This window comes from Anas platyrhynchos, chromosome 1 (assembly GCF_047663525.1).
Source record: "Anas platyrhynchos isolate ZD024472 breed Pekin duck chromosome 1, IASCAAS_PekinDuck_T2T, whole genome shotgun sequence".
NCBI classification, from domain to species: domain Eukaryota; kingdom Metazoa; phylum Chordata; class Aves; order Anseriformes; family Anatidae; genus Anas; species Anas platyrhynchos.
Genome location: NC_092587.1, coordinates 47,506,692 through 47,522,202, shown reverse-complemented (window position 1 = coordinate 47,522,202; position 15,511 = coordinate 47,506,692). Strand labels below are relative to the sequence as shown.

Genomic DNA, 15,511 nt, shown 5'->3' with positions numbered 1-15,511 from the left:
TTTGTGGTTGTTTTGTTTGTTGTTGTTTTTTGTTTGTTTGTTTGTTTGTTTTTCTATTTCAATTAGTTAACAGTAGAAAAACAGCAAAACTACAGCAATGAAGTGAGGACTCAGAAAAATATGGTATGTGCAGGGTCAGTGAATGTGCCAGTCTTAGAACTGGGTGTAGCATGACCGGGAGATCTGATTAAAGCAGGCCAGAGGCTTAACATTAGTAAAGGGAATACATAGAAGCAATATTTCAGAATGGGAGTTCTAGAACTGGACGTGCTGGGATTTGGTGTTTTTGGAAATCAAATACCTGAAATGCAGATAAGCTTTGAGTGCTGACATTTAAAGAATTTAAGGCTGGCCATGTACTGGAAACTGTCCAGCTTGGTTAAGCTTCAGCTTCTGCAGCATCACTCATCCTTCTAAATCACCTGGCATTCCCAAATATTTGAGATGTTTCTGTGTCGGTTTGCTTTGTTTTTTGTTTTAAACTCACCCCAACTATTGTTCAGTAAGATTGCAATGTTCATACATACATTGAATGGCTGTAGCTCAGGGCAGGAAGAGTTCTTTGCTTTAGCCAGGTAATCACTGGAGACACACAGCTCATTCCAGCTTACGGAAGGAGTGGCCCTTTATAGCATCAAATGCTTTGAAGAAACATATTCTAATCCATGCCTCCAGTGTTCTGTAGTGCTTAAATGTTTCTGCTATCTAAATATTTTGTGATGTACCATTTTTCTCTGAAATAGGAGACCCTTTACCCCACTCTACAATTTTAGGCACCAGCCTTCTTAGAGAAAAGGCCAGCTTGGAACATTGTGCTTCTGCAGAGATCGCAGTGACGACATTAAGTCATCTTTGCACATCCTAGTAAATAATCAAGAAAAAAAATCCCATGTGTCACATATTTTGATTGTATTTCCTTTCCAAGGCAACTTAGATAAGCTAGAAAGGCATTTGTTTCTTGCATTAGTCTGGTGTCATTTTGCATGTGCTATCTGTATGTTTTGCTAGAAGCTGAGTATCATAAAAGGGTCTAGTTCTGGTCATTGTTAGTACCGAGTACAACCACTTTTTGTGGAGTAATTTATTTTCCTTGAGTGCTTTAATTGTGTAAGAGTAATGTCAGATGCATGCAAAAAGGCTGTCATTAAGTACTTCTGGAAAACTATGTTAAGCTACTCTAAGTCTTCATTTTGGTAATACTTTTCAAAATGAATTTTTGAAACCTAATGCCAGTTAGCCAATAATGGTTTACTATGGCACAGCATGAAACAGTTTTGCTTCTCTCTGTTATGCTTGTAAATTAATCTCACTCCATGTTTAATCCTACATCACCCAAATGATTTTGGCTCCATGTGATACGATGTGTTGCTCACATGATAACAAAGATACTATCGTGAAGGTATAACTATGAAAAGGATGGCTGCTTCCTTTGCAAATTCAGTTGAATAAAAAAATATATTTTTTTCTGCCTATGACATCACATTTAAAGAGTTTTTAGTAATCAGAGATGTAGCAGATTTTAATATTTACATCAATTCATGGTGCCTGGTACTGACATTAGTCCATAAGTGAGAAGCTTACATCTTATACTTAGTGTTGTTACATTCCAATGTGTAAAATTGAACTGCCCTTCATTTTGGAAAGCTAAAAACTAATTTGTCACTGTTTGACTCCATTCCAGTTTAAGAAAATATATTCTTTCTTGGATTAAACTTTCAAGTGTTTATTTCCCTCCCCACACACATACTTTTGCTTATTCCTGCCTAATACTATAAAGGCTTTTTTTTTTTTTTTTTATGGGAACCTCCTGTTATGTTATTACGATGTTTGTCTGTTCCTGCCTGCCAAACTTGTTGATGACCAAACACCCAGTCACTGTAGAAATGCTCAATTCCTGAATATTTCCTACACACTTTTGGATGCTGTTCAGGTGTTTTGAGGGCTAAAAATCCATTTTGTGCTGGACTGCTATATTTAAAGCACTTACTCTTCTGACCAGTTACAGGAAACCAAGTATAAAACACACCACATGTACCCTTTGCTATTTTATTTATTTTATTTTATTTAACTTTATTACATTAATCCGTAAAGTGGGGATATTTAAATCTTTCCCTGCATTTCACTGCCATTCAAACTTCCTGTTCTGTTATACTAGATCTGCTGGGTCAGTTGAAGCAGAATTTACTGAAGTCCTACTTCTACAGTAATTCCAAGCTGTCCTCCTGATTTTCTGTCTTAAACAGCTATATAAAGCTGTCTTTAAAAAACACTTTTGAAAGGTAGTTTGGGATTTCTGGGTATTGTTGCCTTTTTTATTTATGTATTTATTTATTTTGTTGTTACCTTTGTAACTGAGAACTTGAGTTGCACAGAACTCACAGGAGGGTAAGTCTACTCTGGTGCACTTTTATCCAAGTTTCGCCACTTAGTCATTTGCTTTGTATTGAATAGTTACTAAGTGTTTCAGACTTTGTTAGCCTCATTGCCGTGGATAGTGTGCAATTGGATACATCTTACTGATTTTTTTAACATTTCGGTAAAATTGCTGAAACTTTGATTGTTAGTATGCCACTAGAAAAATGTTTCAGTCAAATACCAAAAGTTTTGTCCTCAATTCAGGCCATTTAAAATCACACAAATTTATTTTGGTGTTCAACTGAGAGGAAAGTTCTTTCACTTTCTCTGGTTAGACCTGAGTTTAAAAAGGAAGCATTCTTTTAAAACAGGTTTTTGCCTCGTCTGTGTGCAAATTATGTCATTCTGCAGATTCTTGGTACCGCCACCGGGAGGCAATCTTGCACAACAGCTCTACAGCATTTGTCTGAAACCATAGACAGTTTAGCTATCTTGTGAAACTTAACACTATGATAAGAATTAAATTTGTAAGAATAAGGAATTTACTGGCAGGTCTGAAAGTGCTTGGATTCAAAAGGTAGGGGTTCATTTGTAGGACTTTTCCTCTTTGCTTTGACCAATTTTACTTTTGTAATGTGTAGTGGAGATGTACCTGTCTTCATACTTATCAACAACAACAACAACAAGAAACACATCTCGAGGTTTTGAAAAAAAAGAGTCAACAGCGAAGGAATAATGGGACCCAACTGCCAAATATGCCCCTTTGACAAGTTTCATGTCTATGTTTCAGTTCCTCATGACCAAAATGGAGGTATAGGGGTTATCCATCCCTTACCTTCAGCCATACACAGCTGTGGAGAAGCTCCCTTATCTGTTGTTGGTTGTAGTAGGCCTGCATTTCACCTGACATCTCTACCTTCTGCTGTACCACGACTGAATCACTGCTGTATCTGCTGCATTATCAGTAGTAATTTCTGTTTAAAGTCAATGCTGTTTCTTGGTTATTCCAGTCTTTGTGAATTTTAGCATGCGAGCTGCTCTAATTTCTCACGTGCTCATTCTGTTCCCCCAAAGAGCACAAGGCTACATAACAAAGACATTTAGTAGATGTAGGCTACAGTCTTCTGTGATGGAGGGTGTACGTTTTGCTTTAACACTACGGTGTAATAAATTGACTATAAGCCATTGTTCCAGTCACAGATTCATGGAATGGTTTGGGTTGGAAGGGACCTTAAAGCCCACCCAGTTCCAACCCCCTGCCATGGCAGGGACACCTCCCACCAGCCCAGGCTGCCCAAGGCTCCATCCAGCCTGGCCTTGAGCACCTGCAGGGATGGGGCATCCACAGCTTCTCTGGGCAGCCTGTGCCAGGGCCTCACCACCCGTTGAGGGAAGAATTTCTTCCTAACAAATTTTCTTCCTAATTTCTAATCCTAATCTCCCCTCTCTTAGTTTAAAGCCATTACCTCTACCACTATACTCCCTGACACAGATTCCCTCCCCAGCTCTCCTGTAGGCCCCTTTAGGCACTGGCAGGCCGCTGTCAGGTCTCTCCGGAGCCTTCTCCACAACCCCAACTCCCTCAGCCTGTCCCCCCAGGAGAGGTGCTCCAGCCCTCTGATCAGCCTCGTGGCCCTCCTCTGGACTCGCTCTAACAGCTCCATGTCCTTGTGCTGGGGGCCCAGAGCTGAGTGCAGGGCTCCAGGTGGGGTCTCACAAGACCAGAGCAGAAGGGGACAGTCACCTCCCTCAACATGCCGGCCACGCTGCTTTTGATGCAGCCCAGGCTGGCTTTCTGGGCTGCAAGCACACATTAATGGCTCACGTGGAGCTTCTCGTCAACAAAAACCCCCAGGTCCTTCTCAAGGGAAGAGAAAGCCCAGGGCTTTTCTCTTTCACTAGAACAAAGTTCAGATTATTTGTGTACCTACAACACATAGGAGCTGGACCTGTCTCTTAACATTGAGACAGCAACCAGTTAGACATCCAAGACTGATTTAATCTTTGCAGGCTCACCTTATAGTTAATTAACACACACAAGACAGTACCTCAACGAGGCAGTTAATCCCATTTTGAAATGAGTGTCTAGAATAAGCTGTACATTGCTTCCTGGAGGTGCTTTTTCTGTTTTCTATGAAGGGAGGATGGAGCTTAGTGAAGATTTAGATGTCTCTATCATGGCAAATAAAAGTATGTTTACTGTTTGTTGTTTTGCTTTGTTTTGTTTGGGGGGAAGTCTGAGAGCAATACAAAGTTGGCAAAGTCAGCAAAATATTTTAAAGAATAAGCATTTCTCTCTTGCTGAACAGATGAAGTAATGTGTTTTGCCTTCACTGCAACAGATTTATTTTATCTTTCTGCTTTTTGTTTTCTCTGTGGAGTAATGCACGCACATTTTATTGATAACTTCAATAAATTATCTCACCTTACATCTAACTAACCTTCCAATGCTGAGATGATAGTTAAGCCGTTGCATGTTTTGTTTCATTTTATTTAGTCACTGAAGAAATAAGATAGTTGCTTATCTTTATAGCATCTCTTCTAATGCACTCATGGTTCCAACTGTTACCTCTTGGTAGTTACAGAAAAACGAACACAACAAATGATAATTTACTGGGTAATTTCAACAGAATTCTCTGAAAATTTAAATACAATTTACAAAGAATGGCAATTCTACTTTATGTAACTACAGCCACTCAGCCACTGCTCAACACCCAAAGGTGGTAGGAGCTACGTGGGAGCTGCATCAACAAAGAGCACAATTGGTTTGTTACTGCATTTTGTGGCTTCTAGAGGGGCAACGGCTCTGGCCTGGAATACCAATTTATTTAGTGCCATGATGTATGTGAGAGATTATAATCAATGTATCGCAAAGTCTTTCATCACCTAGAAGCAGTACAGGGGGTTGGAATGGCCAACAGAACTGAGAAACTTTGCCAAACAGTCTTTCTGAAAATCAAATAGGTAATAAATACAGAGAATAGTTGTGCTTACACTCAGCTTTATTGCTTGTCAAGATGAAACAACGGTCTTGGATCAGACCCAATTTACTATTTTAAACGATGCCAGTTTTGACTGCTACCAAAGTTTACAATTCCACAACGAAAGAATCTTTCTACCAGCAAAATGAGATGTCATAGAAAAAGAATTCTGGACGAGCTGATTTTTGTAATCTCTTCTGCCAAAACTAATAGAAGTTTAACCATGTAAGTATCACAGAAAATTCAAATGAACAATGAAAAGCGGCTGTGTTAGATTAGGCTACTCTATTAAGCCATTATCCTGTAGGATAGAAGCCTAAGTAAAAGTCTAAACCATTAAAGCAAAGCCCTGCTGTACAGACATATTTCCTACTCACTAAAGCAGAGCTTTATAGTTTCATGTAAAGACTAGTGCTTCTTAAACACTGCTAGCCTTTCTCATTACTCAAATGTTCAAGTTAATGTATTGTTTCTTTTCAAAACACACACATTTTTCTGGTCAGGATCTGTAGGAGTTGTACTGGATCAGAGCTGTGCTGCAGCAGTGCTCTTCAACTCCTACTTCAGTTAAGACACTTTGAGGCTTTCAGTTAAAAAATAAACTAATGGCAGAGAAAATTTTTCCTTGAAATCTAATTATAATACAATTTGTTTGTGCTAGTATACAGTATTGTAAAGGCTCACATCTCTTTTCATAATTTTGGTTATTTTGTAATTTTTAATCCTGACTTTAAGCATGAATTCATTTGTCATTTTCCAAGAACACCTTGTATTGTTATAAAACTCCTTTCCTTTACCAGAGTACAGGTACAGTGCAGCAGGCTGATACCTTGGGCCCCTCTGAGCGTGTCCTTACTGCTGCGGGTCAAGCTCTGGGCCGCTGCTCACCCTCCCTTCTTCCCCAGTTCTCTTTCAGCCCTCTTTAAGGCCACACACCCTCGCAGGGAGAGTCCCAAGGCCACGTCTTGTTTCACTCCGCTCTGTGCTATCTTCCAGCTACCCAAGTGGGCCGTGCACCCTCAAGCCTAACCACATCCCAGAACGTGCAATACATACCTTTGCTTTCACTCTAGGAAAGCACTGTTACAGCAGGCTGCAGGACAGTTGCACATCATTTCAGATACTTTGAACTGAAAAGATACACAAAAAAAATAATAATCATAATTACATGCTGGGTCTGCGGGGGCACCACAGAGAGCCCAAGGAGTGCTGAGGGGTGTGGAAGTGGGAGCCCTCTCTAGAGGGAACTAGCCCCAGCCATCACGAATATAAGTCAGTCCTCCTGGCATCAGGAAGTTTTTTAAATTTAGAAATACAAACATGCCCTCTGAAACCAGGTAGCTGGAACCCATGTTGTTTTTACGGACAACCTGAGCTCAGATCGTCTTTGTTCTTCTTGCGTAGTTTAAATGACTCTGGTACAGGCTTGTTGGGACATGCAAAAGCAACAACTCACACACACAATCGTTGCTCTCCCCAAACAACTTGAGTCCTCAGCATCGTCCGATCCAGTCCAGAGATGCCCCAGTTGGGACTGCAGTAAACATAAAAGTATTTTTCTTCTGGATAAACAAAATTACAGATACAGAAAAGTGCATTTCTATAACAAATAATAATAATAATAATAATAATAATAATAATAATAATAATAATAATAATAATAAATCTGGGTTTAGGAACAAATATCTCTTCCAATAGTCCACATCAGAGTAAATTACATGAACTGAAGGTCACTAAATATTAATATTCCATAATCCTCAGCCTTCAGAGGATCCAAGAAATCTAACAAAATAGTTCAGGTTGAGGCATTTGCGAAAATACAGAGGTGAAAGGCTTTCAAACTTTTCTGGACAAAAATAATAAATGGACATTAATTTCTTAAAATCTCCATTTTATAATTTTTAATTAAAATGCTGTATTTTCATTTCAGGGCTAGTGAAATAGCAACACAAGAAAGTAGTCATATCAAAACAAATTAAAGAGCTGCTTTTCTTCTCAGGATGTAATAGGTTAATTCATTTAAATAGCTGTGACACTGGCAAATAAACTTTTCGCTATAAATGATTTGCCACTATTTTTCCTTTTTGGCTACACCCACACAATAAATTAATTTCACTAGAAATGCTCCACCAGTTCAGCACAGTTGTGGCAGTTTCTCTCCTTACCTGGCAAAACCGTCACCCGCTTAGAAATGATGCTGAATGTGCCCAAGGAGATGAAAAGAGATCCTTCCTTTCCTTGTTGAAGTATGACCATCAGAGGCATAACCGATCCATCCTGTTCAGGGAATTTCATTGTTGCTGCTGTATCTTTTTTTTTTTTCTCTCAGCTAGTCCAGAGGGGTTTCATTAACATCTCCCCAGTACCTCTGACTAAGTAGGAATTGTGACCAGATTGTGAAAGCTTCTAGAAATAATCTATTTTGAAGTGTTAAGTATATAAATGCAAATTGAGTGGAAACAGCTGTTATTTACATACTCTGGATGCAGGATCCCACTCCCCGATGGATAGAAAAAAACTGCCACTGCAAGAGCATGAAGAAATTGGAAAAATATGGATTTAGTAAAAATACAGGCTACGGAGCGTGCTGTCAGGTGGTATAAATCAGCACAGCTTTGCAGGTTAGCCACCGTGACAACATACAGCACACCTACCAGACAGCTTCATGCACTTCTGTGAGAAAGGGGGAGTTATGAGGACGCGAACGTGCTGAAAACAAAAGCATCTGGACAAATTTGTGTTTCAGCCTCGTATGCAAAGACGAACAGAGAGCCAGGAGTCTTCAGAAACAGTCTCACAGAACAAAGACCCCATTCACAGCAAGACTTTGCTGCGGACTTCTGTGAGCTGGAGATTGTGTTCTGGAAAAAGAAAAAAGAAAAAGAAAATAAAAGGAAAAAGAAAAAGAAAGCTCCTGAACAATGTAGGCAGCATATTCTACACCCGGGTGGCTAAAAGGGGAGGGCGGGAGGGAAAAGGGAGCATAGCGTGAGAGCTCGCCCCGCCGCTGCACGCTGGCTTTCTCTTTCCGCCAGCCTGGCAGAGGATCCTGCACGTCCCTCTCGCCGGTCCCCTCGCCCACCTGCATCGGGTCCTGCGGTCATGTGTGCCATCCCATCCCATCCATCCCATCCCATCCCATCCCGTCCATCCCATCCCATCCCGTCCATCCCATCCCATCCCGTGCTGCCGGAGAGCTGCTGCTGCTCCGCTGTGCTGCCTGCGCGCCGCTGCCAGCCCCCTCCAGCACAACAGGCTGGCCTCGGGAGAAGTAAGGCAGCTTCAGAAATGTGCACAAACGGGGGCTGCAGACTTCATACAGATCAAACCCGCTCACTCACATCTGTGTCAGGAAGCGGGCTGGGGAATTAGAAGTGCTCGCCTGGGTTTTCCTCAGGGGAGGGAACGGGAGCTGGTGTAACAAACACAGCGAAAGCTCACGCACGGCAAAACCACTCGACTCTTGGAGCCTGTCGAGGGATTCCCTCCAGGATTTGCTGTGTTCGATTTGGGATTGCTGCGTGCCTGCCAGCACACAAAAACTGCCCTAACACAGGCAAGTATGTGGGGCAGAAGCATCAATCTTGTTCCATGTAGATGCAGGCTCCTGGGCGCTGGCCTGTCTCATGCAAAAGAGGCGGCCAATTGCTGAAGCATCCCTTAGCCCCCACCCCAACAAAGCCTGACCACAGCGGCAGGTTTCACAGCCTCCTTCCATTTAGCACGATGGGGCCTGAAATGCCGGGGAAAAACTCTGCCGGGCATCTCTCTGGGCCAAGTTAATTCCCAGAGGGACCTGCTTATCTATCAGTTATCAGAGAAGTGAGGTCTGGAAAGAAAGCTAAAAGTAATGCTAAAATTTTAAAGTTCAGGACAGTGGCACCGAAAGGCAGAAGAGACACCCAGTCCGAGGTTAACCTTGACAAAGCTTTGCATGTTCTGTGGTAATTCCGGATTTTATTTCCCCTCCCCTGTTCATTTACAAAAACGGAGATAATAACGAGCCTCCGCAAACCCGAGTCTGGTTACGCAGAGCCATCTGTTAATTCTGGTACATGGCAGCAGAGGGCATCTAAGGACTTCGAGTCGCATATGGCACGGGATTGGAGTCAGATGGCGGGGCTCCTGCCCTCGCCCCCAGCCCTAGGGCAGAATGAGCCCCCTGTCTCCCCTCCCCAAGGGCCCAGCACTGAGCCCACCACAGCTGGGGATGGTGCCCACATCTCGCACCGAGAGCTGGAGCTGCTCGGGGGGGAGATGCGAGAGTTAATCTCCCATCCCTGCTGCCGGCAGGCAGCACAGATGGCTCAGGTACAGGGTGAGGGGAGACAGAAACTGCTTCAAGCAGCCCGTCCGATTTTATCTGCCACTGCTCTGGCCACCAAAGCTGCTCGCGGAGGGGCAACCCTCGTGGGGAGAGGCAGGCGGCGGCCAGGGGAGGACAGCTGCGGACCCATGTGCTGTCCACAAGGAGGGAGAGCAGCCTGCTGTTAACGCTGCTGAGCCCCCAAACGGCGGTCTGTCCGTCTGGCCTGTGCTTCAGGTGACTCCTAGCATGCCAGTCGAGATGCCTGGAGCCTTCCCGAGGCAGAGGACGGGCACAAGTCGGCAGCTGGCAGCCAGCAGGTCTCGCAGCCTGGTCCAGCTGTGGGATGCTCCGTGCCCAGCCTCCCCGTGAGGTGGCAGGGAAAGCAGACACCTCGCTCACCAGCCAAAAGCAGCATCAGAGGCAGGTCAGGTCCATCTCCCAATGCTAACACTAAATGCACCGATCTGAAAAACATATTTGAGGTGAGCACCATACACACATACCACGGGATGAGTATTTTCACTGACTGTGAGAAGTTTAAAATCGTAGGAGCACATTGATCCCCATCGATTACCTAGTTATTCAAACCCCTAGGTGTAGCAACACATCAGGCCTTACCCTGAAGTCCACGATAGCCTTAGCCTGAAATTTAAAAGTGGCTTGAACCCAGGAAAAGGTTCTACTACTCTCTTAATTATTCGCAGTACTCCTGAAATGATATTCATCTGTCTGCTTTCCATGGCAGCACTTTCAATCATAAACACTTAATTGTAGGAATTCATCCTCAGGGCCAAATAGCTCTGGGTGAATTAAACCATCTTCAATACAAGAACTACAACAGTGATTTAAAATTAATCTTATTCTGAAGGGAGACGGTTTGTTCAGAGGCATATAACCCAGCTTCTTCTCCAGCCCCATTTTACTTTGCACTCAAAACTCTCTCCTTTGGAGATAGCCCCTGCACCACCTATTTTAATTTTCCTTATTAGTCCAAGAGATGACTCCTTGCCAACGAATGAACTTTAATTACTTACAGATTGGCAGAGCCCAGGAGAGCTGCCTGCATGCTGTCTGTCAGGAAAAAAAAAAAAAAAGAACTTGTTTCACAGACATTACTTCCTCTCTCTTACTCGGAGAAGTAGGACTCGCAACTGGCAAGAAAACATCTCGAGCCTCCTCAAGTATAAAAGGCTTGTTTTTTCTGGCAGCAGCTAGGACAAGAATGCAAGATTTCACAGTGCTTTCAGCTGTGCTATCTCTGGGGTTTTTCTGAAACAAAGGCAAGGGTGTACGTTTCTCCAAACATCCAGAACTTCAAAGAGGGTGAGTGCAAACACATGTACCCATAGGTGTGCGTCTGTGTACACACCTATGCATTCTTTCTCAGGCATATACACACTTTCTCAGCCAAGAAACAAGCAAAACAAATAGTACAGCCACACCATCACAGGCTGTGGTCTGAGTATTTTAAGTATTTATATTTAAGTATTAAGTATTTATATTTTAAGATTCACAACAAATACTCTCCTAGCAGTTGTTGAAAACGACTGCTATCAACATAGTGCTTGCTAGCAGTCGTCTTGCCTATTGTGTTGATAAAAAGGAAGCCCAACAGGGAAGAAAATGCTGTCAAAGCACGAATATTTACAACTCATCCCAAGGTAACTCCCAGCAATATTTAGCTCATCCTGGTCAGGGCGACACTGCGTATTCACGGGACAACGTGACAGAGCAGACTTGCTTATGAAAGAAGTCTAACACAGGGTAAGGTGAACACGACTGTGTAAATTCCCCTTTTTTATACTTAGTGCCCTGTGCCACCACATGCCAGTTATCCTTAACAAGTAAAGCCAAAATATTTTTGTTACTCTTTTAATTTTTTTTTTTAATTTAAATAGTAAATTGGAGAAACTCTAAAAGCTTTACATATAACATGTTTTTAATTAAAGATCCTAAATGTGTCTAGTGAACTTCTTACTCGATGCAGCTGAGGCCTCTGGATGCTACCATAAGTTTTAAGAAGTATAAAGCACGTGATGATAAGGAGAAGGATTTAACTGCCACCTCTCAGAGTTTCAAGCTTGCTGCTGACTGTTCATCTACCTACCCACCGAACCAAAGGAAATGATCCTTCTTTTTCTCAGCCGTCTCTGAAAGAAAATAATCTGGATGTTATTTCAGCGTACTGCTCTTAGTGCTATCTCCTGATGGCTTGCTTGTAAATTACATGTGCTGGATTTCTTTTTAGAACACCTCTGATTCATAGAAACCACTCACTGAACTTTTGATTATTCTCCTTTGGCAAATGTATATTCTTAAGAAAGATAAAGCATTCATATCCGAATGGATAGAAATGGCAGGAAATAAGGTGGCAGCTGGTTAAGAGTAAAATTGTTTGGTATACATTATAATTTATTTCATCAAAACATTCTGTTCCTTGGGCAGCTGGAAAGAGCCGTGTGATGCCATTTATGAAAATACTTGTTTTCTCTCTGCTCTATTTGCTACGTTTTAGGAACTCTTTGTGAAGCAAGCAGCTCCTGGCTGCAGGCTGAGAAATTCTCCAGGGGCTTTCATCGCAGACTTCGTTCGTGGTGTGTATCCACAATTAACTTGCTCTAATTTGCTGGAGGGAAAGGCTCGATATTCCTGCTCCCCTAGCCGTGCTGCCTGACCACCGTGACCACAGGGCAGGGCAGTTACATGTTGCCATTTACATCTGCTCGGGTAAACGCTTGTCAAACTCTGGTCAATAAGCAGACGTGTTTGATAAGCAATATCGAGCCTTTTAGCTGAAGCAAATTTTATCTGACCAAAGAGCATGTCATGGATTTGCTACACAGCATCTTCGGGGCACAGGGATGCAGAGAGCAAGGAAAGGCCCCTTTTATTCTTTCAGGTAGCTCAATAAATCAGCTTTAAGCCTTTTCAGCGAATCAAAGCAAATTCAGCAAAATCAGCCGGGCCAAAAATGCATTACCCCCTTCTCTACTCACGTCATATTATATAAATAAATCAGCGTGCTAGCTCTCCAGTAAATTTGGCATACTTTTCAGGAACAAAGTGAAAAACATTTCTAGCAACAAGCACTTCACACTGTTGGGAAAGTTCTGCTGCCTCCTTCCTTGGTCATGAGAAGGATTTTTGCCTAAAGGAAAACTGAAAAATAAACCCACTCGTCCCTCCCTTTCTCTTTGTGAACATTTGAGAAAAGTCACAAATGTAACATATTCTGCTATGGTTTTCAAGAATTCTTGATGTTCATTTTTTCACTATTAATCTAAACCTTGATTTTAAATTTCTACTATATGGATGATGCACTGCCCAAACCAAAATGCTCGTGCACGGTAGAAAGGATCTGGAAAAGAAATCAGAGATTTCTGCAGTTTGTGCCTTTCATCCGCAGATGGACGAAATGCCTCGAAAACTGGCTCAGAAGATTCATATCCCTATAGATCCAGGCAGTATTTGTCCCAGGACTGCTACCCCAAAACATGCCCACCAGAAATAAATAAAGCACTCGGTTTGAGTTGCACTTACGAATTTAAAATCCCTGTCTATGCAAAGTAATTCTCTCTTTATATTACTACATATTACTAATTTGAAGAATTATTGTTTGTAACATGGTAAATTAAAAACCTGATTTTGTTTACATGACGGAAAGCTTAGTTTTCAGAGCCTGAGAGCTCCCTGCTGCTCCTTTTCTCTTTTTTCTCTCTATTTCCCACCTTTCTCCTGCTCCGTTCTGCTTTCTTATCCAGTAAAGCACTAAAGGCAGAGCAAGTATGTATTAAACATCCTAATGCCAAAGAAGCTAAAAAGTAGCTTAAAGTAGTTTAATACACCACATGTGGCCCATAATCCCAAAAGTAATTTAATTTAATCACCTTTTCTTACACTAAAAAATTATTTTCTTCTCCCCTGTGGCTGTGTGAGAGGCTCGCACAGACAGAGGAGGAAAGCAGCTAACTAACAGTGCCGAAAGAAAAAGTGAAACGTCCCCTTCTCCCACCGAGCCTCTGCAGCTCGGGGGAGTCTCAGCACAGAGCATGAAGGCAGCTCTGCCCCGAGCTACTCTTACGAGGTGCCAAAAGCATCATTTAAAGATCGATTTGCACTTTTAAGGTTTGAATTTCATTACTCTTGCAAATTTATCAGACCTCCAGTATTATTTTTAAGAGACATTAACTTCCCATGGAAAAGTTAACAGAACTCTAGTTAGGAAAGATCCTGCTGATATACTGCCTCTTTAATTTTTATTCTACCTTTTTCATAACAATATCTGAAGTTTTAAGTAACAAACATTTATTGCATTCTCCTGTTCTTGTTTCTCGTTCGCCACATAAATCACAGTCTTCCTCTCCGTGCCTCTAGCAGCCAGCTGTGGTTTTAGAAACAAATTATTATGACTTCAAGCGACGAATAAACAGCAAAAGCAAAGAAAGTCCTGAGATCCTATCCACGTTAAAAAATGTCATTAATAAATAACATAGGAAAAGAGGACTACAACAGCTGCGAAAAGCAGCTCTGGATCGGGACGAGATGCACTGCATTTCTCTGAGATGAATTTGTGAACTTTAAGGGAAGATTCCTAATTTGAGAACTGTTGTAGCAAAGTTATATATTTTGGAGAAAAAGATCTGTAGATGCATATGCATATGGAGAATGATTTTAGCAATAAAAATAAATCGGTATTCCATTAAAAAAAAAATGTTTTGGACATAACGAAGCCAATGCAGTTTTGAAAAAAGTCAATCAGACTTTTTGCAAGGTCTCTCATCACCGGGAGCAGAAGTGTTAACTAAATCGCAGAGGACCCGGACCTGTTCTGTCCCCTCCTCACTTCTACCCGGGGAGAAGCCAGTGGGCATTCCCCAAGAGCGACTGGCAGCCGGACCCGAGGCTCTCTGAACTGCCCCGACGAAAACAAGGACAAAACTGACCTTCAGGACCTGTGTTGTTTTAAGCCATTTCTGAGAATGCTTAAGTAAGAAAGACCGTGTTTGCCTTTCAGCCCCCATTTTAAACCTGCTTTGTTGTCGGTGCTTAAAGCCACCTTTTTTTCATAAACAGAACAAATTCAATTCGAAAGCACCCAGACACGACAAGCAGACGAAACCACGCTGACCAGTTCACTTAACAAAGAATTATTTTTTTTTTCCCCAGCAGAGGAATCGCTTCAGCTACCGAACTCCGCGGCGATTTCTAAGAAAAAGGCGAATTATTAACTCCGACGCTCTTCACCCACATCCTCAAGAATCGCGCTGAAAAATCACGGCAGCCTTTCGGAGAACTCCTCGGTGGCCTCGTTATTAAAAAAAAAACAAAACTGCTCGGCTCCACGATTTACTAGGGGCACGGAGCCGAGGCACCGGCGGGGCTGTCGCTGTCGCTGTCGCTGTCGCTGCCTGCCGGGGCTCGCCCCCTGCCCTGCCCCGAGCCCCCCGCCGCCGCCGCCCGGCTCCGCACGCCCTTTGCTGCCTCCCCCCCGGCGGCGGCCGGCCCGCACCCCCCCGTTTTTTTGGGGACGACCTCGCACTGCTTCCCACCTCCTCGGCCCCCAAACCCCCCTCATCTCCCCCCCCTCCCGACCCGAAAACGTCGCCTTCCCAACGCCGCCGCCGGCTTTGAGGGCGCTCCCGACCTTCTGCCGGGGGCCGGGGCGGGCTGGGGCCGCTTTCGCTTTGTTTCTGCCCCCTCCCGCTCCCGAAACCCGGCTCGGGGCCCGGCTGCGCCCCCCGCGCTCAGGTGCCCGGCGGCTGCGGGGCGCCCCCCGCCGCCCCCCCACCCCCTCCGCCCCCCCGGGCACTGACCTGCGGCGGCTCCGCGGCCCGGCCCCGGCCCCCCCGGTGGGGTCGCGGGGCCT

The 15,511-nt window shown here is 43.4% G+C and overlaps 1 long non-coding RNA gene across 4 annotated transcripts; it reads right to left on the bottom strand.

Annotated features, from left to right (window-relative positions):
• Window positions 1–5,339: 5,339 nt before the first annotated feature.
• On the bottom strand, window positions 5,340–15,445 carry LOC119715504 (uncharacterized). Of its 4 annotated transcripts, XR_011808627.1 has the most exons (4): window positions 7,991–15,437; window positions 7,502–7,860; window positions 6,793–6,870; window positions 5,340–6,466 (listed from the first exon to the last, which is right to left on the bottom strand). It is a non-coding gene; the product is annotated as an uncharacterized lncRNA (long non-coding RNA). The 4 variants fall into 4 exon arrangements; XR_011808625.1 differs by having other exon boundaries at window positions 6,793–6,895; window positions 7,502–15,437; XR_011808620.1 differs by having other exon boundaries at window positions 7,502–15,437.
• Between the last annotated feature and the right edge of the window lie 66 nt (window positions 15,446–15,511).